General features: G+C 40.0%; 1 long non-coding RNA gene across 1 annotated transcript; it reads left to right on the forward strand.

The window, feature by feature from the left end:
- The first annotated feature begins 692 nt into the window (after nucleotides 1-692).
- On the forward strand, nucleotides 693-10,697 carry LOC141421342 (uncharacterized). Its single transcript, XR_012445936.1, has 3 exons — nucleotides 693-929; nucleotides 7,040-7,134; nucleotides 10,276-10,697. It is a non-coding gene; the product is annotated as an uncharacterized lncRNA (long non-coding RNA).
- Nucleotides 10,698-24,591: the final 13,894 nt, after the last annotated feature.

Genomic DNA, 24,591 nt, shown 5'->3' on the forward strand with positions numbered 1-24,591 from the left:
AACCAAAGTTTTCATTTTCAATCTTCTTTAATGTGAAGACCTCCTCTTTAATATAAAATCAAGGAATTTTATTATCCAACTGAAAAATTCATGAGAAGCTTTGAAATTAACTTGCCATTAATGTTAAGATTATCTATTAAAAAACTGGGGATAAAAACTAGTATGAGAAGCATATTAATCATTCAATTTATTGCTAATACTTTCCACAGCTGTGGTTTGGGGGCCTCCTCCCAAGAGGGGTTGATGAATCCCTCACTTCATTACAGTTGCCTTTCTGTTCTGTTCTCCAGATGGCTGCTTTCTATTGAAGTAGAGACCAGGAATGACTAGAGACGATGGACCTACAATCTAGAAGAATTGGAGGGTTCTGGACATTGAGTATTTTGAAAACAAGGAAATACAGGATGCTTAACTTTTCCTTAACATTATTATGTTATGAAGAGGAACTGAAAAAATAACTCAAAGATTCCTGTGAATGCTGGAGACATTTTTCTGTTTTTATTTATTATCTTTGTCTGGGTGATGTTTCCTTATAAATATTAAATCAACAAAGCCAGCAGTAATACATAAAGTCTTATTGCCAATATTTTGCCATCCACAGAGGGGATTTCCATGTTTTGAAATAACAGCCAGTGTTCACTCTGTGATGCGTTGTCCATAACCCATTTCCTTTTCCTCCTAGGCACACAACTGGTCTACATTTCCCACCCTTCATTGCTGTTAACTGTGGCTGTGTGACTGAGTTCCAGCTAGTGGAATGTGGGGAGACAACCTGCCACAGTTCCACATGTGCGTCTTCCTCCCAGTGACTGATGGGAGCAGACAAGAGAACAGAGGAAAGACAGGAGTCACAAGATAGAAGGAACCTTGGTCCATGAATGATGATGTAGAAGGTCATCTGGAAAGGAACTTCAACACTATTCTGCAGAGTAAGAGAAAACTAAGTCTCTGTTGTTTTGAGGCATTACACATTTTAGATTTGTGAGTAATGCATTAAACCCACCCTAAGTAATTTAGGTAGAAAATGGAAAATGAGGCCTAGTTTTAATGTCCACTTTTTCCATCGAGGAGTGGGACTGAGGCGTTTTCATGTTTGAATATTTGGCAGAATGCCTGTGTTATTAGATGTCCCATAAACCTTTCCTGAAGGAGATGAATCTGGTCTTGTTCTTCAGATCCTGCTCTTTATCTTGAGCCAGTGACTAAGAGAATGACAAGCTGTGCACCTACATCCCTCTCAGTTTTGAATCCAGAAACAATTAGAGATGTTTCATTTTTAAAAATTATTTACATGTACACTTTGTAAATTAGGTGTCCACATGAATTTTCCTGTCATTCTTTTTTGAATAACTTTCTTCTGTTGCAATCTAAAAGATATTTTTATTTAGCGGTAAGAAAAGGTTTACCATTACTGTCTTAGTCTGTTTTATGCTGCTATACAGAATACCTGAGACTGGGTAAGTTATAGAGAACAGAATTTCATTTCTTATAGTTTTGGAGATTGGAGAGTCCAAGATCAAGGTATAAACACATTTGGTTTCTGGTGAGGGCACTGTTTTGACTTCCAATATGGAGTTTTAAGTGCAGCATCCTAAAGAGGGGAGAATAGAAGAGTGAGAGAGCCAAGAGGAAGCAAGAGGGGGTACAAACTCACAGTTTTATAATGGCACCAATTCCTTCTGTGAGGGTGAAGTTCTCAATTCCTAATCATCTCTTAAAACCCCCACCTCTTACTACTGTTATAATGGCAATTACATTCCAACATGAGTTTTGAGGGGGACAAATATTTAAATTGTAGTCATAGGTTATTTGGGAGGAAAGTCTGTTTACTGGCTAGAAAGCAGAATAAAAGGATTCTGTAATGGCTTCCCAAGTTACAATAGTCATTAAGGATAGGTTATAGTTTACATTGTGGTCCTAGGCCTCTCTGACTTCATCTTCCAGCACTTTTCTCATTGCCCACTCCTTTCCATTCCAGCCACACTGGCTATCCTTTCTGCTTCTCTTCAAACACACTGAGAATATCCCTGTGTCAGGGACTCGTATATGCTACCTTGAAGCTCCCCAACCCTGTGTGTTCTTCAGGAGTGATACCTGCTGCAATCCTAAACACAAAGAATATTTCCTTCCTCATGTAATGTGTTGGGCAGGTGAACAGCTCTATGGGAAGTCTACCCTCCATACTGTCATTCTGGAACTCAGACTAAAGGAAGTTTTGCCACGTTCAACACGAGTCTTCTTGGGAGGGTGACCTTATAGCAAGCCAGAGAAGAGAAAGAACATGGAAAAGTTCATGAGGGAGACATTTTTGGGTAGGCTGAAAATGACCGTCATCACCTCCAATCATGTTAAACCAACTAGTACTCAGTCACAAAGCCAAACTCAACAGCAAGGGAACTGGGACATGTAGTTTAGTGTGGGCCAGGAAAGGAGAAAGAATCAAGTAAGCAGCTAGTTGCTCTGTCACATAGGTTTGTCCATCTCTTAGCCTACTTTTATATATCACCTTTTAAAGAACTTCTAGTCAGTATAGAACTCCCTGAGCCATACTCACTGTTCCTTTTCCCTGTTTTATTTTTTCCATAGTACTTACTATAATTACATATTTGTTCTTTATTTTTTAAAATTCTCTCCTATAATAGGGTTATACATGCTCCTCCATAAGATACCTCCACATAGTAATCCTCAGAACCTGAAAATGTGATCTTATTTGGCAAAAAGGATCTTTGCAAATGTAATCTGGTTAAGGATCTTGACATAAGAGCATCTTTGGATTCCCTGACTTGGTCCAAAATGAAACAACAAATGTCCTGGGAATAGAAGAAGGTGGGATTGGGTACAGGAAGGTCCTGTGAAGGATGTAGAGTTTGGAGTTATGCAACCATAGACAAGGAACTGCTGGATTCATCAGGAGCTGAAAGCGACAAGGCAGTCTCTTCCCCAGAGCTGTTAGATGGAGTACAGTACTACCTACACTTTCATTTTGGGCTTCTAGCCTCTGAAGCTTCCAGAACTGTCAGAGAATGCATTTGTGTTCTTGTAAGCCACCTGGTTGATGATTATTTATGAAACCAGCCCTAGGAAACTAATATATCTTTCTTACTATAATTTAAGCTCCTGGAGAATAGAGATTTTTTTTCATTCATTATTGCATTTTCAGTGCATATAAATATTTGTTGAATGAATGAGTGAGTAGAAATAGGTAAATAATGGATCTCCAGCCTACTTAGAAGATGCATTTTCTTTTCTTTTTCTTTTTTTTTTTTTTTTTTTTGGTGGGACTAGGGCTTTGCACTCAGGGCTTTGCACATGCAAAGCAGGCACTCTATCATTTGAGCCATGCCTCCAGCCAATTTTGCCCTGGTTATTTTGGAGAAGGGGTCTTGCAAACTATTTGCCTGGGCTGGTCTTGAACTGAGCTCCTCCAGATCTCAGCCTCCCAAGCAGCTAGGATTACAGGTATAAGCCACCAGCACCCAGCTGCATTTTATTTTTTGAGAAGTCTCTAAGGTCGTCATGAAATCATCTGTTCCAGTGGACAGTGTTTTCTAGTGTCCTTATCCTGAGACAGTATGTGTAGTCATTAAAAGCTGCGGCTCTGAACTCTGGATTGAAACAGGCCATGAATCACTGCTAAGTGTGATATTAATATTTTTGAGCTTCATTTTCTACATTTGTAAAATAAACCACTTCTGCATAAGTTTGGTAGAAGGGTTACATGAAATTAGATACAGACACCCCTCGATTTCTGATGCAGCTTTGTCTCAATAAATCTATTGCTAAGTTAAAACATAAATCCACATAAGATGTTCAGTGGAGCATCTTAGCAACACAGCACTCTGCAGAGCATGGGTTCTACAGATGGTTACATGGCCGGTTGGGAGCTGCAGCTCCCTGCTCATCTCAGCTTCCCTGGAGTACCACTGTGTAGATCACTAGCCCAGGAAAAGTCAAACTTAAAAATGTGTGGTACAATTGCTACCGAATGTATATCGCCTTTACACCATCATGAAGTTAAAAAAAAGTTAACAATTCCAAGTCAAGGCTGATTTGTGCATTCGGTCATACCTTAGTGCATGGCCATATAAATTCATAATAATAATAGTAATAATAATGATAATTACTTAGGGTTAATGAGAAGTCCTAAAATTTTATAGACTCAATCCTTTTCATTTAAAATCCCTTTGAAGAAGTCCAAATGGCTAAAAAACACATTAAAAAAATGCACAATCATCCCTGGCCATAAAGGAAATGTAAATCAAAACCACACTAAGATTCCATTTCATTCCTGTTAGAATAGCTACCATCAAGAAAACTACCATCAACTAATGTTGACTAGGATACAGGGGAAAAGGAACCCTCATACACTGCTGGTGGGAATGTAAGCTAGTACAACCACTTTGGAAAACAATATGGAGGCTTCTTTAAAAACTAAACATAGACCTGCCATATGATCCAGTAATCCCACTCCTAGGGATATACCTAAAGGACTGTGACTCAGGTTATTACAAAGGCACCTGCACACCCATGTTCATTGCAGCACTATTCACAATAGCCAACCTATGGAAACAGCCAAGATACTCCACTACCAACCAATGGATTAAGAAAATGAGTTATTTATGCAAAATGGAATTTTATTCAGCCACAAAGAAGAATGAGATATTTTTCATTCACAAGTAAATGGATGGAACTAGAGAACATCATCTTAAGTGAAGTTAGCCAGCCTAAGAAGGCCAAAAGCCACATGCTCTCCCTCATATGCAGATCTTAGACCTAAAACAAATATGGTAATATTATTGGACATGGGTCACACTAAGGAGAGAACACACACTGGAGGAGTAGAGAAAGGGAAGGAAACCTAAAACTTGCATGTGGTTAATGTGTTCAGAGGAGCAAATATAGTAATCTTAAACTGGCAGAGGCCACTATGAGAAGGGGACCAGGAAGTAGTGAAGAGGTCTGGTAGTGATGAACCGATGTGGGTTGTAATACACTTGTGCATGGAAGCAACACAAAGAATCTCCCTGTATAGCTATCGTTACCTCAAACTAGCAAAAATGCCATGTTTTTCTTATTCTTTTTTATGTTGTTTCTTCAACCAAATCAGAGAACAAGAGGGCGGAACCTGTTCTGCCTGGAGGAGGGACTGGGTTGGGGGGAGGGAGTCCAAATAATGTATACACAAGTAAGTCCCATGAAATAAAATTTAAATAAAATAGAAAAAAATAAAATCCCTTTGAAATAGTTTTCTCCATTATAACATTTCTCTACTAAGAGTTTCAATCAAGCAAGGCCTTCCTAACCACAAAATACCCTATTACGGCATTTACTATTTGCAGAACTACTTCTGTGTGAACACAGAACACAGTAGTTTGTATAAATATGAGCACATTGTGGGAACACTGCACTGTAATATACAAACAGCCCAATCTGGACAGCCCACTTCTCCCACTGTTTCCAGGAGACTAGAGAAGCAACTGGCTTCTTGCTTCTCTGCTTTTTTTGGGCTTACTGTACTTAATTTTGCTGTTTCATGAAAACAAATTATCTTCATTTGCTTATGTTGTGATTTAGTGCATAAATATCACGTATTGATATTGTGTGCCACTCAAGGATACAACTTTTCAAGAACATAATTATTCATTTGCATACCTTAGCATAATATTAGAATATAGACAAAAATTCATAGGCCTCTACCTCACCATTGCAAGTAAACAGGTAACTGAGCCTAAAGGAAGATGGCTGAGGAAGTGGTAGAGTGACATTGGGAGTGTTGCCAAAGGAGGGGGACCAGGAAGGTGGCATCTCCAGAAGGCAAGACAAGTATTCTTGATCAGGCTCATGATGGCGTTCACTGAATGTGAAATCCCTGCTCATGGATGATCTTGGTTTTAGTCTTTGCCCAGCAAAGAGTATTTTTCAAGTGGTGTGCGTGTCTATGTACCCATTCGGCAATGAACTGGGTATAAGCTCTGTGAAAACCTTGGATGTCACGTGCCTGGCTATATCCCAGTGCCTAAAACAATTCTTAGTAGCTATAGATGCTCAATAATGCATATTAAGTATAACTAAGGCAGAAGCTCCCATGCCTTTCTTTAATTGACAGTTTCTCTTCTTAGTCCTAGATACCTCATGTCTGACTTCCAGATTCCAAATGCAGTTTGAGTTACTCCAACTTCTGGAACTACAGAACTATACATAACATTAACACATGATATTTAGCTTCAGGACACTTCTACACATAGGTGTTGACCAGCAAGCGGGCTGAGGGGTGTAATTGGAGAGTCTTTGACAAAAATATTCTGAAATGCAAATATTATATTGCTACTGGTATTCCTTCTGCCTCGGCCTTCCTGACGGAGAAGCACATGCAGAAAAACACTGACAAAGGCCAAGGACAGCCTTACCAGTGCTGATGGCACCTCAGATCCCAGTTTAGGTTCGCTGGTAAAACTTGCTAGAGCAAGTGGCTTGTGGCCTGAGGTGTGTGGGAGAGACGTGCCACTGTTTGACAACTTTACCTTCTCAGCTTCAGGTTTTTAGATTCTTATTATCCTCTGCCCAAAATGTGATATAAATGCTAGTGAATGTCTGAAAAGCAAAGAGAGGGGGCACTGGTTCCAGATTCTCCATGGGAGAGACCCTTTGGTCTTTCACTACTCCAGACACGTGGATTTAGGAAGAAGCACCACACCTAGTAAGTATATCCCTATATAAACGGTTCGGCAGAGTCATAAAAAACTAAACACAAAATTGCTGACCAGGAAATCTAGCACACCCACTCTGAGGAATTTACCAGAGATAAGTGAAAACGTGTTTCCACTAAGACTTGTATTTGAATGTGTTGAGCAGCTTTGTTCACAGTACCTAAAAACTAAAAACAAAAAAAGGTCTGGTGATGGGGAATGAATAAACAAATTGTAAGATAGTCATATAAGGAAATATAGTTTGGCAATTAAAAAAACTCCACCCATACCTAAAATATCATGGTAGAATATTACAAATGTTACTTTTTTTTTTTTTTTTTTGGTGGGACTAGGGTTTGGATTCGGCTTCACACTTGGAAAGCAGATACTGTACCGCTTGAGCCATATCTCCAGTCCTACAAATGTTACATTGGGTGAAAGGAACCAGGTAAAAAAGACTACATGCTGAACGAATTCATTTATATAACATCCTAGAGAAAGAAGGACTATGGTGACAGAAAGCATGGTGTGTGTTGTGAGGGGCTGGGAGGAAGGGAAGGATGGAGCAGAGAGTTTGCTCGAGAGAATGTGTTAAAAGGAATGTCGCCATGGTGCTGGATACACAATAGTACACATTTGTCGAGCTCACGTATGCTTAAAACTGGTGAATTTTATTTTATGCTAATTATATATGAAGCTGCATATATATATGTGTACATACATATAAATTTGTACATATGCATAGGCAAACACCCATCTACATATTTCCTATAAATACTCTGGAATCTGAGGCAAGGATATTATTATTTCTTCCTTTTAAAGAACAAGAGAAAAGAAGGAAGAAGGTAGGTTTTTTTTGTTTGTTTGTTTCCATTTAATAGAACAGCCTCTGGTGCAGATTGTAGCAAAATGACAATAGGTGAAGTACTTTCTGTCTCACTCAACATGACTTTCCATTTCACATTTTAGAATTACAAATTCTTCTTTGTGTTCATTGATGACATGTTTTCTGCATGGGGTTTTTGTTGTTCTTTTAAATTAGATTGGGGGATGGGCAAGGGGCATGAGAGGAGGAGTGGGAAGTTTACGCTGTTTCTAAGAGACAGAAATGCATAGTGAAGGATTCTCATGACTTGTGCAGGTAGGTTGTTGTGACCTGAAATTGATGTGACTTAACCTAATGCATCTTTTACACATTTAGAGTGCCCTATTTGAGTAGAGTCTGTGTTTTAATCAAGGATCATAGGACTGTCCCTTTGAATGTCTGCCTTTTCATTGAGTGGAAGATCCTTTTGGTAGTGAATTTTGTTAAGAGTCAGTGCTACTAACAGATAAGATTATTTTAGGAATTAGAGCGAAGTTTGAGTTTTGGCTTCAACTCATTTGAAAAACTGAGTCACAGATGACAGGATGAAAAAAAAGAATTCATTGTTTTGGTCTTAAGTGATAAATTTATTGTTTGGACTGTATTTCTTCCTGTCAAATATTTGTACCTAAAATTTGTGCCTACTTAACTTAAGTACAGGAGTTGAAACTCCAACAGGGTAAACAAAAGTTAAAACTCAACTCAGGTAGGCATGTGCTAAGCCAGACCTTCTCTGGGGTAAGTACCTCACTCAGCCATGGAACGAGATGGATTATTCTACATTTACTATAGCAGATGGAGATACGGCCATTTGAGACCAGAGATATCTTTAACTGAACAGCCCAGGATTGTGGCACTCTCCTCAGTGAAGAAAGGAACGAGGAGACACATATCCTTTCTAGTTTTGTCTATTGGAAATTTCAAATCTGTGAAAAATTATTTTGAATAAATGTTTGTGATTCTTGACTTTGAAAAATACAGATGCTTCCTTTAAAGCTTAGCTAGGAAGGCAGAATATTATTTCTGACCTGATCTGCTCAGTGAACTGGAAGGGAAGCAGCATTTGGAACCATTCCTAAATCTCACAGCTTCTAAGGTTCGACCACACCCAGTCCCAATTCTCTCCAATCCGGGCTGGTTCTGCCATCTAGTGGCAGCTCTGTTGAACTACATCCCGAGGGTAGTTCGGGATGCAGTTCCCTAGCTGGCCTGCTTAAGTGCTGAGCCTTAATTACTTCGCATTTAATTTCATGTGATTAGTTTTGGCTGTCATATCCTTTCATTCATCATTACCATCTGTATGACCCTGGGGGAAATTATTTACTATTTCTTTAACTCAGTTTATGGATCTGTACAATGGGGATAAGGAATTTTTTACACCTATATTTTTCATGAGGCTAATGTCAGGTAATATATGGAAAATGCTTAGCAGACTGCCTGACAGGTAAAGCCTGAAATTCAACGTGATTATATTTATAATTATAACTATAATTATGCAAGAAAGATCAGAACTGAAAAAAATAAGCCAAAGCACAGGGACTTGTTATGGATATATAGGAGTATTTCAGAATAAATTAAGACCATCATGTTTAAAGCTTGGAAGAGGATCAAGTTTATTTAGGCTTTCTGTGTAGACTGCCAACAAATGCATTATTGCAATTACACTTGCCTCTTTCCAAGCCTTTTCCCACCTCATATTGAATGTTCCCATCCCAGCAGACAACTCATTACTCTGTGTGCATTTTAATGCTTTTCTTGGTCTTTCTGAAATCTCTCCTTCACATTTGTAAAACTCACAATCTTTGACTCCCAACTTAATGTCAGCTTCCTGTACACACTCCTCTCATGCTGTCAGGCAAGAGTTTAATCCTTGCAGCCCTTCATGCTCAGCTCTATTAGAACATTTGACACAAACAGGCTGCTCGTGAGAAAATAGAATAGGGTGGACGTAGCCCTGTAACTCCAGTGTGACTTGCCTGCTGTGAGACAGTGTGTGTTATCCTCGGGTCTTCTTTCCCCACTCCAGTGCCTAGCAGGAACACTTCACACAAAGTGTGTTCTGTCAAAGCTGACTGAATTGAAATACAAGCTTAGAAAAATGTCTTAGGGCATCTTTTTAGGAAATCTGCATGACTCACAGAGCCATTGGTCTAAGCTGGCCTAGTGGGTTGAATTAGCAAATTTGACCCATCAAAAAATGTGCTTTTTGATTATAATAATAATAATAATAGATTTCATTAAAGAATATTTAAAAATTACCAAAAAGTGAAGAACTATTAGGGTTCCCCTACTCAAATATTACTAATATTTGATGTATTTTCATCATTTTTTTCTATATGTTGTTTGTATGAAATCATTGCAACAATGGTTTTTGTGTTCTTTGTGTGTGTATGTATGGGAGGGAGGGGCCGAGAATTGAAGCCAACACCTAGTGTACTCTAAGCAGGTGCTCTACCACTGAGCTACATCCACAGCCTCTTTAAACTTAAATATTGTTAAAATTTCCCATCAGACAATACCAAGTAAGAACAGATACCTAAGAAAACAGAATTTCACTGAGTCAATGTACCAAAGGACACTTAACTTGATTATATTTCAAGCATTTGGGTTTTTTGGTTATTGTATGGCTCACCACAGAGTAAATCTCTGGCCCTAAAGGTTTTCATTTGTCTACTTGCTTTCATGAGTCACAAAGTGTAATCTCTGTTGGCTTTCTTATTACAGTAAACCTTGATGGCCCAGAAGTTGGAGTATTGTAATATGTGAGCATCCTGTCAACTGAAAGGAAACCAGAAGATGGCTTTGACCTGTCATGACTCTAGGTCACCTTCATGAACTTTGGAAGTTATCACAAATGTGAAGAAAGGCTTTGGAAGATCAGGCTGAGTAGACAGGAGGACACTGTATACTCCAAAACCATTCTTTGTACATTGCTCCCTTGATCTTCCTTTGCATGTGTGCGTGTGTGCGTGTGTGCGGGTGTGTGTGTGTGTGTCCTGTTGCTTCATTTTAAAAGTGAAATGCTTAGGTCCAGAACATGTTATCTTACTTTATATCTTTCTTCCATGAGGAATGGTTTCTTTGGCTCGTGGATTTATTAATCTATACCTTTGTTAATTTATTTTACAAATATTGATGGGTGTTTACTGTAGGCCAAGCACTTTTTACTAGGTGTTAACTACCCAGAGATTAATCAAACACATCCTTAGAAGGATTTTACAGCTTAATGAGAAAAGTATAAATAAATAAACCATGGCAATGCCATAGGGAACCTGCTTCAACAGAAGCAGTATTTACATGGCTTGGGGAACAAAACTGGAGGATTTATCCTATCAGGGTAGCCAGGCAGGCCTCACAGAGAGGCTTATATCTGAGTCATGAATGATGGTAAAAGTCTAACAGATGAGATTCAAAAAAAATTCCAGGAAGAGCCAGGAGCTGGTGTCTCACGCCTATAATCCTACGTACTCAGGAGGCAGAGATCAGGAGGATCGCAGGTCAAAGCCAGCCCTGGACAAATAGTTTTTGAGACCCTACCTGGAAAAAACCCATTACAGAAAACATGGCTGGTGGAGTGGCTCAAATGATAGAGCACTTGCCTGGCAAGCATGAGGACCTCGGTTCAAACTCCAGTACTGCAAAAAAAAAAAAAAAAATCCAGTAAGAATGACACTCATGGATGTGAAGGCATGATGTGTGGCTGGATGAAGGGCATCCGTAGACCAGGAAGTCAAACTGGAGGACAGAAAGAGGCTGATTAGGAAGGCTTTTATATTTCTACAGGACAAGGTAAGACATGCGTATTTCTTACAGAAGCCTATTAGGAACTCTTTAGATATTTTGTTTTCACTTTACTTATTCTTTTGACAAATGAATAACCCTAAAATGGGAACACCAGCAATTGAGACTGTTCTACCCTGGGCATGTTACTTAAGCATTTCATTTATTTATTTATTTTGGCAACACTGAGGTTTGAACTCAAGGCCTCACGTTTGCTAAGCAGGCACTAAACCTCTTAAGCCACTCCACCAGCCTTTTCTTGTGATGGGCTTTTTTTGTTTGTTTAAGATAGGGTCTCACGAACTACTTGCCAGGGGCTGGCTTCCAACAGCCATCCTCCTGATCTCTTCCTCTTGAGTAGCAAGGATTATGGTGTGAGCCACCTGTACCTGGCTTCTCAACCATTTTACATGAGAAATTTTCACAACACTATGAGTCAGTATAGTTGTTATCTTGAACAATATGGAGAAGGATAATGAGGCTACAGGTAAATGATTTGTCCAAAGTCTCACAGCCAGTCGATGGCCAAACAGAGACACAGACCTGGGCATCACTGACTGCAGAACCTGGCCTGTTAACCAAAAGCTCTATTGCTCCTCAGGCATCCTATTTCAGAGAGATCCCTTTAGAGTCTGGGGGAGGTGGCTTACGGTAGAGACTCTGAAGTCAGAGGGTCCATTTGAGAAGATAGTCCAGAACACAGGACGAAAGTGATGAGGACCACCACCCAGAGTGGGTAGTGGAGACTGAGAGATAGGAAAAGCAGCAGCTCTTGTTATAGGGTTTGGAAAAACAGAAAATTACTTCAAGTCCGGAAAAAAACAGTTAATTTTCACTAAACACATTGGACGTCTCTCCACGTGGGGGCCTTCCTTTAGGGACTCTTTGCCACTATGTTCTTGAGGAAAATTGCTGTCTCTGCCCACCATAGATGATGACATTTCTTCTCAAAATCTGACATAATTTACCTCTTAACTACAGGATTGTCTTTAATATACAGAAATTGTGTTTAAAGGAAATTATTCAGCCATAACTCAATACAGTGCTACATTCTGGGTACAGAAAGGTGGAGAAGAAAAATGCCTCTTCTAAAAACACCCCCAATGAAGAAGGGTCAATAAGACCAGAACAAAATAATCGTAACACTGATAAAATGTACCAAGTGTCCTGGGAGGCAAGGACAAAGCTTCCCGGAAGCCCTGAAGGAGGAAAGAGTGCCTTTTATGGCATATGGGCAAAGTGTAGAAATGGTTTTGTGGTGCAAGTTTGCATTAAGTTGGAGAAGAAGGATTCAAGTGAGAGTGTGAGGCAGTCCAGGTATCAAGAAGAGGAGGAAGAGAAGGAGGCTGAGGAAGGCAGGTGTTGGGCATGCTAGGGAAGAGCTGGGTAAGTTCCAGTTTGGTGGGAACAGGAGGCATTTTCATAGGAGGACCAGCAGACATGAGCACACAATCAGCAATTGCAGAGCAGGACAATGTGAGGGACAGTGCTTGTCTTGGAATAGTACATTAAAATGACAGTGAAGATCAGCTCTCTGGATTGAGAAGAATCTATTTGTTTGGAGAATTTATTTTTATTGACAATCACTGGGCGATTCTCTGGATCCTCCCACATTAAATATCCACATAGCCTTGACGGCAGGTGCCTGACGTGTTGTGGATGTGCAGAAAATCTGATGAATAAGTGAATGTCTTCTGTCCTTCCCTCTATGTGTAATAAAGGAGACAAGCTTAAACAGAACCACACCTGTCAGAGAGGTAAAGTAATGGCCAAGCATGAACTCTGGCCTAAGACTTAGGACAAATTACGAAGCCTCTCTCTTCGGGCCTCATATCCTCATTTACAAAACAGGAACAAAATTAGAACGTATCCGGTAAGGTTGTGACATTTAAAAGCATAGCATGGAAAAACGCTGCACACACATTAGGTACCATTCTGGAGACATTAGGATTCTAGTCTAGCAAGCAGAGCTGTTTTCTCAGGCACTTGGACAAGTGCAGTTCTCAAGTGATTATGCCACCTTTGTGTCCTCCTGTCTCTACTTCACCCCTGAAATGCACAAAACAAAGAATCCTAAGCACAGAAGCCAGCCCCCCACCCTCCACCCCCTTCTTTTGCCTTCACTGATTTAAACCCTTTCCTTGCGGCAGGCTTCAGCAGACACACACAAGAGTTGCTTGCTGGCCAGCATCAGTGTGCACAGCAAGCTGCCCAGGCCATCTGGTCCTCCGCAGCGAGCCATATGGAACATAGCCCCCACTTCTTTGCAAAAACTGAACGTTTTTTCTTCTGTGGGTTCTCCGTCGGTCCTACTTCCTAGTTCTATGGAATCCAGCAGGGATGCAATCACAGTTTCCTTATCTTCTGTCCTTGAGAATCAATGACTTAAATTTTATTATGTGAGCCTTTAGATAGTGCATCATGTGACGTAATGACCAAAAATGCCACTTCCAGCCCTGTGACATCTGTGACATAAGGTAATTGAGAAATCACACTTCTGTAATTTTTTTCTATGACTATCCCTATTCTCTTGTAGAGAGAATAAAAGTACATTTCTTTCTTTCTTTCCTCTGATACTTGAAGCAGCCATTATCTCTGCCACGCTTAGAACAGCAGGCACAGCCATGCTGAGATGATTAGCTCCTAACTGTTGCAGGTTATTAGCTGCAGAGAAAATGACACACAGAGTTCCAAGATACAGTTTGGCTCCTCCTGTGATAATCTCAGGGAGATTTACAAATATCAAGATGATTTCTAAGCTCTCCTTGAAGCTCATAACAAAAAAAAATGCTGGTGTCTTAAAAAAATTGGGAGCTTAAGTTAAATCTCAATCGGTTTTGAAAATTAACTTTTGAGGCTTTGTTTAAATAAGTAAAAGTATAGGATTACTTAAAGTTATTAATGAAATAGAAAATTTTAAAAAATGGGACAGAAGGAAGAGGATACAATCTTACCTGATTTTCAGCAAGATCATGAAGTGAAACAAGCTTTTTCTCTGCTGATAGTGACTTTTCTACTCTTCTCAGGTTTGTTTTATACTATGGCCTCAAGTTGCTTACAAATCATGTTTTGTTTTGTGTTATTCTATCATAATAAAAATATATTAAGATGCCAGCATGTTACTACAAATTAATTTTTAAACTGTCAGGCTCCTGAAGGTAAAATATTCAAATGCTCTACAAAAGCTACCCAATGGAAGAAATACGCAATTGATTTTTATTCTCATCATGGGATAATTTTCATCTTCTATTCCTTTTCTTTGGTAGTGATTGGTTCTACTTCCATTATAAAACAAAACCAAAACCAAAGGCTGTTTCCTTCTAATTCTTTCCAGATCAGAGTCAATATATGTATATTCTTGTTAGCCTGTCTTTCCCAATGTATTTAACATACATTGCTGTATAACCTAACTATTTAGGTCCAGTTTAATGAGCTCACATCGAAAGCTCAATTAACTATGTCTTGTTCTCTGTATACTCAGTTGCAGGCACAATGCCTGGACCTAAAAGGTGCAGCAATTAATGATTTGTGTTGGATGATGTTGTAAAGTACATCACTACAGAGCAGGGAACTTTTCATGAACCAAAGGCATCTTTGGCATTATTACTACAAACAAATTTGGATCTTATATTTGAATTCAAATGAAGTTCTACATAGTTTTGTGGTTCTTAACCTTGTGTAGTTATGCTCACTTTAGAGTCATTAAAATTTTGGTGGCCTACTTTGAGGGATTAGCAAAACAAAAGCTAAATGATTCAAAATAAATACAACTTACAGCTAATATTTTTCAGGAAGGCATCAGAGGGTCAGGTGCTCTATTTTCACCCACCCCTTTTCCCACAGTCTCCACCAGCATCCCATTTACTGCAAGCTGAATTATTTATTAATTATAAATAAAAGCTGGGTCTAGCTGTGCAAACTCAACTTATTTTCTCCATGTAGGCAAATAGCCAACATACATAGAAATTCACTGATCATCGCTGTGCCCTTTGGGATCCACTACATTTATTTCCTACTGCCTTAGCAACATGTTGCTCTGCCTGCCCAAGCTCTTTTATGTGCTCAGGAAGTAATGTCCTCTCCAATTCCACTAATCCTTTCTCTGTTTGGCACTGACCATTGTCCTTGTCTTTTACCTGCAGCCACCTGCACTCCTACTGCACACTACACTGTACTATCTATCCAGACACTGTTGCTGTGACAGATGACTAATTGTAGCAAACATGGAAGAAGAGATGAAGCAGTAGGAAAGGGTCACAGCCCTCCACTGACTGGGCAGCCATGGAATCTTGCTCAGCAGATAGAAGGGGCAAGAAACTGGCATCTGAGAGTCCCCCTAGTGCTGAGGCTTCTCCATTTTCCTCTCTTGACTCTCCATGTCTCCCCCACCCAGGGGCAGATCCCAATTTTGAGAGCTTGAAACTTATAAAAGTGTGAAAAATAATGAAAATGAAAAGTACAGATTTATCTACAAAAATTAATATTTAGGATGATAAAACACAGTGAATTCCAAAATTGCGAAAGCTGACGTATGTCCCAACCATCACAAAATTTTAAAAAATGATATAATTTTTCAAATTAATTAACTACGTGGTGCAACTCTACAACAATGCTTTCCTACTCTCTGGCTACCTGCTCTGATTACTTCTCTTTGTAACAAGTAATAAGATTTCAAGGACTCCCATTCACTCAAGCAATAACCAATTTCAACTTGCAATGACACACTCATTACTTAGCTTGCTATAAATGCCCTTTTGTAATAGTATATTAGAATTATATGTTATCTTAACCAGTGTTGGTATTGCTTGTCAGATCAGCAAGAAATTTGTATCTTTTTTCTGTGGGCTTAGATAATTTATTCCTTTTCATTAACTTGATTATCAAATAAGCCAAAAGCTTATTCATTTTTCCTTTTCAAAATTTATCTCTTCCTTTTAATAATGGTTCTTAGAATGATTCAAAATTTAAAAAATACAATTAGCTTCTTGATGTCAGAATAATATCTATTATCCCTCTTTCTTGTTTCATAACCCATTAATTTCTAACTGAATTTTCTCTATATTTATTAACAAATAAATGTTAACATAATAAAAGAAGGTATTCTCTAGTTCAGGAATCTGTAACTTCTTACTATTTTATTGAAACATCTTCCTGACTTGCAGTTCAAATGGCAAATGTAAGCTTTATCAACATTTTGAATAAACTTATTGTCTTGAGGCTTTTGTTCTAAGTCTTCAAAAATACACTTTTGATCCATGAAGCAGTTGTATCCCAATGTAGCCAGTACTTTCAGGTACTGCACATGCAGCTCTTCCTCTCCCAGGGGGACTGAGTGAGTGAGCTGCACCCCACACACATCCTACAGTTTATTAATGGTTCACAGAGCACTTCAACCCTTGCCAGAACCATATTAAGTCCTCTATGCGCATTACTTCTTATGCCCACAAGCTGTGGAAGGAAGGACTATTGCTGTTTTCATTTTACAGAAGAAAAGGGGAGGCTTCAGAGTGTATACCACTATGAAATGACTGAGCCAGAATTCAGGCTCAGACACTCTGAATCTAGAGCTGGGGATTTTAATTACTACAAAATATTGCTTTCTTTGTGATATTAATATAAATCAGAAAAGGATTTGAAAGGAAGAAATGTTTGCTTTGAAGTACTTGAAATATTTGCACAGCCTTTGCCTAGGAGTATGTGTGGCACAAACATGTGAAGCAAAGCTGGAAGAGTCCACCCTCCCACACACACACCTGCCCCATGTTTGTATTAACTGAATGTATTATGTAGACTTTTAGCTTCTGAGACCTGCAGAGGGAGATACAGGCTTTCATCTCTCACTGTTTTGCTGGCTACACCAGCCACCACTACAGTCTATTGGAAGGACTCCAGTGACTTAGCTCCTGCCCCAGACTGAGTAACTGTGACCTTTGTTAAGCTCTAGCACCAGTCTGGGCCACAGGTTCCTCATGTACAAAATTAGAGAGCTATTCTAAGTGGTCTCTGAGCCTCTCTTCAGCTCTAAACTTCTGTGTAGTTCAATTGCGGTGCTAGTTTAAGTATGAACAGGAGGTCTACTTAGTACCAAAGACATTTAGTCATTTTCAGATGCTCAAGTAATACCATTTTGCTGAAAATAATAGTTTTAGGAAGAACATATAATAAAAAGCAAACCAAGCTATTCCATCTTTCCAAATGCACTGGTTTTGCAATTATCTATAAATCTAAAATAAAGACCTTCAAAATAAATATGCTTTATCATATACAAGTCAAGATATTATGTAAGGTACTTTTAATTCCACTAATAATAATAATAATGTTCTCACTTGTATCTATATTGCTGAAGAGTGACCAGATATATAAGTTCTGTAAATCCAGTTTAGAAACTCAGTCATGACTGAAACTCATATACAAATAAATACTCCTGACTTAGAATTATAAATGACTAAAATGCCATCACCAAGAATCAAAGAAGTGGAAATTAAAGTGAAGAAGTGCCATTTTTTACTCCTCACAGAGATAAAGATAGAATGGAAGTAAAACTTGGCAAATCTTTCTAAGGGAAAATTTGATATTTGGAATTTTGTATACCTTTTGATCTCTCTCTTTCTCTCTCTCAAAAACACAGGAGGGAAGTAGTGATAATTGCTAGAATGTGGATAAGCCTCAAATCTCCATGAAAACAGTAAGACATATAGGATCACATATATAATTCCATTTGTATGAAATATTCAAACTAGACAAGCTCAGAGAGCAGAAGGTAGATTGGTGGTTGTAGGGGGCGTGGGGAAAGAAAATAAGGAGAAAGCAGTGTAATGGGTGAGGAGTTTTACTTTGCAGTTAGGGAAATGTTCTGGTGTTAAATAGAGGGATGGTTCACAGCATTTTGAATTTGCTAAGTGGTACTGAATTGCTCACTTTAAAATAGTTAGGTTAAAATAGTTTCTGCCTGATAGTGAGGGGGTAGGGGGGGACAGGGAGGGGGTAGGGGGATAAGGAAAGGGGTGGGGGGAAGAGGGGAGAAATGATCCAAACATTGTGTGCATAAATGAATGAAAGAAAAAAAATGAGAAAATAAAATGGTTAGGTTTGTGTTTGTTTTGTCTTACGGTGCTGGGGTTGAACCCAGGACCTGAGCACATGCTACACATGGGTTTCTATCACTGGACTTCATTCCCAGCCTTAAAATGGTTATTAGGACTTCACCTCAAATTATCTTTTAAAAGTTAGAAGCCAGGTGGGTGGGTCACACCTATACCTCAAGCACTTGAAGTTGAAGCACGAGGATCATGAGTCTGAGGTCAGTCTGAGCTACAAAGTGAGACCTCCCCGCCAAAAAAAAGTTGTTATTTTGCATGTGATGGAGTTCTGTATGCTTTCTTCTCTGTTTGCCTGCATTTTCTAAAACTTAATGAGCAGTATTGTTCCAATAATTAAGAAAGAATTATAATCAAAACAAAATCCTGAAAAGAAACTATGCTTTGGGGAAAAAAAATGTTTAAGAAAAAGATCTAGGGCCTGGAAAGTAGCTTACTGGCAGAGCACTTGCCTAATATGTACAAGGCCCAAGATCGATAATATTTATAATTTTAATCTCTGCTCACTAACAGCTAAATGTTGTTCCATGTATTTTTTGCTAGAACTCTTTTAAGCCAGAAAAGTTTATGGGCTTATTTTAGAACCAGTGCTTTGCTGGGTGAGGTGGCTCATGCCTATAGTATCAGCCACTCGGAGACAGAGCCAGGAGGATAGTGTTTTGAGGCCAGCCTGGGCCAAATTAGTGAGACCTCATCTCACAAAACAAAAGGGCTGGGGATGGCTCAAAGTCATAGAAGCAGTGCCTTTGGGGGAAAGAGCAGCAGCTGGTGAAAGGCCCTGAGAGACTGGGATGAAGGTTTCTTTAATAAAAGAAACAAGTCATGCGCTTAGAGATGAACAAAGTCCATTTCCCAACTGCCTTTCCCTCCATCCCTTTCTCTGCTTGATAAAGAATTGAAAGTAAACACACGCTGGTTTTTTTTTTTTGCTTCAGTCATAAAACTATTCCCTGAAGAGTTTAGTTAGAGCAGTTAAGTTCAGTTTAGAAAAAATTGGAGAAGCAATAAAGAAAAAGGATTTGCACTTCTCCTTGGTTCTCATTTTCTTCTGTAATGAGTTTCCAGCTTAAATGTGTGTGCAGTGTGTCCTTTCTGTAGGGGAAGATGTATGTCACAGCAGCCAGTCCTTCTGAGCCACGTTTCCTGAGAGTGCTCCATTTGCCTGTCTCACAACAGCCCAGCTCCAGTGAAAGATATCTGGAAGGACAGAAACGGTGTTGAAAGGAAGAATAGACCAGTGTTTTAACGTTATCTTTCTAGGAGCTATTTCATAGAAAAATATAAATAGTCAATAAAATAATTATATCCTGCTGGGGGAAAATGGTTTAAAGGGTTTCTCAAAGTGTATGGTTTGCTGACTACATGGCTTAGAATTTTCTCGCTGGGTGCCAGAGGCTCACACCTGTCAGAATCCTAGCTCTTGGGAGGCTGAGATAGGGAGGATCGTGGTTTGAGGTCAGCCTGTGCCAAAGAGCTCCTGGGACCCCATCTCAACAGAAAAAAGCTGGGCATAATGGTGATGCCTGTCATCCCAGTGACAGCAGGGGGAAGTGTAAAATAGAAGGGTCATGGTCCAGGCTGACCTGGGCAAAAAATGAGACTGTATCTCCAAAATAACCAGAGCAAAAAAGGGGAGGTGTGGCTCAAGCTGCAGAGTGCCTGCCTAGCAAGTGGGACTGCCTTGAGTTCAAACCCCAGTATCACAAAAAAGAAATAAACAAGAAACCCCCTTTTCTTTTTTGTTAAAAAATACAAACAAGAGGTCCAACTCTAGAACCATGGAAATCGAAACTGGGAGGCGCCTGAAGATTTTTTAAATACAGGTCAACACACACATTCTAAACTAGAGGTCAATACCCTGCGACTTGTAGCACAAATGTGGCCCACTGCCTGTTTTGGGTAAATGAAGTTCTGTTGGGAAACAGCCCACCAGGCTCTCACTGCTTCTGTGCTACAGTGGCAGAGTGACAGAATGACAGAGATTGGAAGTCTTAAAGCTTAAAATACTGATCATTTGGCTCCAGCCCCCGATACAAGCTAAAGTCTCTCCGGCTTACTGTGCATACAAATCACCCAGAACTCACTGAAAAATGTGACTCCGAGGCCTTTCGTCCGAGGGACCTAACCTGTCCTCACAGACCCGCAGGTGAAGCGATGCTGCCGTCCTGCAGGTCGCACTTGAGCAGCAGCTGGGTACAGCAGTGGCCCCCAGAGTGGGAAATGTTCCTCTAAGCGCCATACACACTTCCTGGGTTACAAACACTGCGCCTTTTATGGAGACCTCCAGGTAGTGATGTATGCCCAAGCTGGAGAACCACTTATCCAGATCATCCCTGTACGAACTACAACTTGACCACCACCGTCTTCAGAGAGCCTGAAATGATGTCTGTGCGGGAGTCCATCGTCCCCGAGTCCCCCAAGCACAGGATATCCTTGCTGGACATAATACTCATGGGGAAGGCGACCCTGCAGGGAGCTGCTTCAAACCATAGCGCTCACTTTCTTTATGTCTTTAGTTTGGTGGCCTCAAGGAAATAACATTTCAAATGTGTCTTCGTTGGTTTAATGTAGACGAGTATTTTTTTTTTTCAGATGGAGTCTTCTATCGTGGCTGCTCAAATAGCTTCAAATGCCAGGTCCTTTCTGAAGTGATCGAAAGGGGGCGCTGCTGCCATAATTCTAACTCCAGGGAGTATTTTCTTGGTGGTGACTGAATCAACGAAGGAATGGACTCGACTCATCCTTGATAAAATGTCATTTTTATCATTTCTTCTGTCCACATAGCCTTTAAAATGCCAAAATAGCAATATGATGTGCTCAAAATGAATGTAATCTGCTAATTTAATTACTGTCAATATTCACAGACTCCCTTACATTAAGTTTAAACAAAGTTGAAAAATACTAGTGCTTACAAAAATATAGATCTTGTTCTCATTAACCATGTAAATAAATAATGTAAATAAGCCTAGCAATAAGAATAAAATCTCTCATCAGGATCAGATAGAAGCAGAGACCAGCAGATAGATGGTTTATTGAGTTTCCTAAAAGTGGCTGTCTTGGGTACATGGTTGAGTGGATGCGTGATGTCACTGGGTACATGGCGTGAGTGAGTACATGGTACGCTAGAAGGAACAGGGACATATGATGCTGAGCTGAATAATGCCCCTTACAGGTAGCACCAGAAGAAGGACAAACTGTTAGCTGTAAACGTCCGATTTGTGAGCAGGAGCGACAATGGTTACAAAACGCCAAGGAGCACGTTCTCAGTGGTGAGGAACCGGCTCCACATGACACCCCTGCCTGTAGCACCAAGACGATTAAAATGAGTTTTAATACAATGAAGAGACTGAAACAAGCATACTGTATCAGTTTGGCCTTCCAAATGACATTTCTTCTCATAAAAGAAGCCATCCTCTGGAACATTCTGCACCATGTGGGGTGAAGTTCTTAGGACACTGGGGACTCAGTGTTTGCTGATGTAGCAAAAGCTGGTGGGTAGAGACCTGAATGACTGAATTGACAGAATAAAGAAGCAGTTAAGTCTAATGGGAGTATTATCCATGCAAATGAAAGAAAAAGACAATAGAATCAGAGTTTGATAATTACTTGCATATAGGGATATAGTAATCACTGGAAATGAAAGTGAGTAATGACAGAGATGATATCTTGAACGTTAATAAAAGAATTACCTAGGAAGGAATGTGAGTCAAGGAATTAGTTTAATTTAGACTGAGTTGGAGGTGCTGGACCACTGTCTAAGTGGAGATAAACAAGGGAAGGGTGATAACTGCAACTTTAAGGTTTGGAAGAAAGGTTTGGGATAGAAATTGGAGTTATCTTCATCAAGCTCTTAGGATGGTTTAGATATGGGATTAAAAAGGGAATGCATTCAATCCAAATGTACCAATCCATCCAATAAGCATTTGTGACAGAGCTCACAGATGCTGGGCCCTGGGCTCTAGCCTGAGAGGACCAGTAGCCAGCAGTTTTGGAGCACTTAATTTATAGTAGAGCTGCTTTAATGCTGGGGACGTGTTAGTGAACTTAGGTGAATCTTAGCTCCTTATGGTAGGAGACAGAAGGTGAATGGTAAAACGTTTGCTGCCAGCTGGTGCTTTACAGAGAAACAAAGATGGAAAGGGGCATAGAGAGTCATAGGGTTGGGGACTTTCAATACTAAATAGAGAAGTCAGGGAAGGCTTCATGGAGAAAGTAACACTGAAACCAAGGCCAGAGCAGGTAAAGGAGCAAGGCTATGTGGGAATTAAATGTTTGCAGGCAGAGCATCAAGCAGCTGTAGGAACACTAAGTGCAAAGACCCTGTGGTAGGGCATGTCTGGGGCATGAGAAGAAGGGGAAAAAGGCCAGTGCTTCTGCACTAGGAGTAGAGTAGAAGGAGACAATGGAAGCAGGTAGCAGAGACCAGCCCATATAGGAATTGTCTTGTACTGAGTGAAATGGGAATCCCCCGTAGGATTTTACTAGAGGAATAATATGATCTGACATATCTTAATAGGAGCCCTAGGCTTCCACTGGGAAAAAAAATAAAGGAGCAAAACCAAAAGAGGTTAGGAGGCACATCCAAGAAAGAAATGATAATGTCTAGAACCAATTACTAACAGTGACGATGGGAAACAGTGGTTATATTCTGGAGATATTTTGAAAAATATGCATGTCTGTCATCCCAGTCACTTGGGAGACAGAGATAAGAGGATCACAGTTCAATCTCAGGTCAGGCACAAAATATTAGCAAAATCTATCTGAAAACACAAGCCAAGAATGATATACCTCTATAATCACAGCAACTTGGGACGCATAGTTAGGGGGACCATGATCTGAGACCAGTCCTTGGCAAAGGTGCAAGACCCTATCTGAGAAATAACTAAAGTAAAAAGGGCTGGAGGAGTGGCTCAAGTGGTAGAACATTTATCTAACAAGTGAGGCCCTGAGTTCAAACTCCATTGCTGCCAAAAAAGATGGAAGGGAGGGAAGAAAAGAAAAATAGAGGAATTAGGATTTATTAGTGGATTGTTGGACATGAGAGAAAAAGAAGAAAAATAAAACATGACTTCAAAGCTTTTTTCCATGAACAATTGGAAAGATCCTGGCTGAGATGGAGAAGGTTGAGTTGGAATCGGGAAAATAATACTTGGTTTGAGTTCTCCTATGACATTCTGGCTAAAGACACTGTGGGAAGTGAAAGGGTATGGTGCAATCTTCTCTGTGGCTGTGACCTCAGGAGAGAAATCTAGGCTGGACATAAAGATCCAGAAGTGCTCATCATGATGGTGGTTGTGGTAGGAGTCATAAACTTGGAAAGGTTGAATCAGGAAGAGTAAGTAGAATGGGAAATCTAAAGCAGAGCTCTGAAAAGCATCATTTTGCAAACAAGAAGGCTGAGAAGGAGACAAAAAGTGAAATAGAAGTAGAAGAAGCGAGAAAAAGCAGCTTCTAACAAGGATTAGGGTATAGACCGGTGGTAGAGCACTTGCCTAGCATTCAGGGGGTCCCGGGTTCCATCCTCAGAAGAGGAAGAAAAAAGAAAAGCCAAGGAACACAGAACATCAAAGAGAATAAGGACTTCAAGCCAAATGCTGCATATAAAAAGGTCAAAGAGAATGAGGACAAAGAAATTCATTCGGTTTGGCAATTATGAGATCTTTGGCTCTTACCATAAAAGCAAAGTGGTGAAAGCAGGAAGCTAATTACAAGGGGTGTAGCAGACATGCTTGCTATCCCTCCTTTTGGCACTCACTGTCCCCATGCCAACTAATGGCTTCCCACTGCCAGCACCTGCCACTTTCCCTGAGGGTTTTGTCATCATCAGGAGCTGGCCAGACATGCAAGAGAGTCAGTGCCTCCAGAGCAACCCTAAATGCTTTAGGATGCCAATTGATTGGTAAATACTCCAGTAGTCCCAAGCCTGAGGAAGAAAAACTCCAGACGTGTTGTAGACAGTTTCCCAAAGGTGCTAAATGAGATTCAAATCCCAGGTTCTCACAGTGTAATAGGTTACTACCTATGCATTAACACGTTCGACACTGGCTCTTTGCTTCACTTCCTTCCCTTCCCCCTAGCAGGGAGTATCTCCCAAGTAAACTCCTCCCATCTAATTCTCATCAGAGTCTGTTTCTGGGGATGCCCAACATAAGACACTAGGAAA

Source organism: Castor canadensis, chromosome 3 (genome assembly GCF_047511655.1).
Source record: "Castor canadensis chromosome 3, mCasCan1.hap1v2, whole genome shotgun sequence".
In the NCBI taxonomy this organism is placed as follows: Eukaryota; Metazoa; Chordata; class Mammalia; order Rodentia; family Castoridae; genus Castor; species Castor canadensis.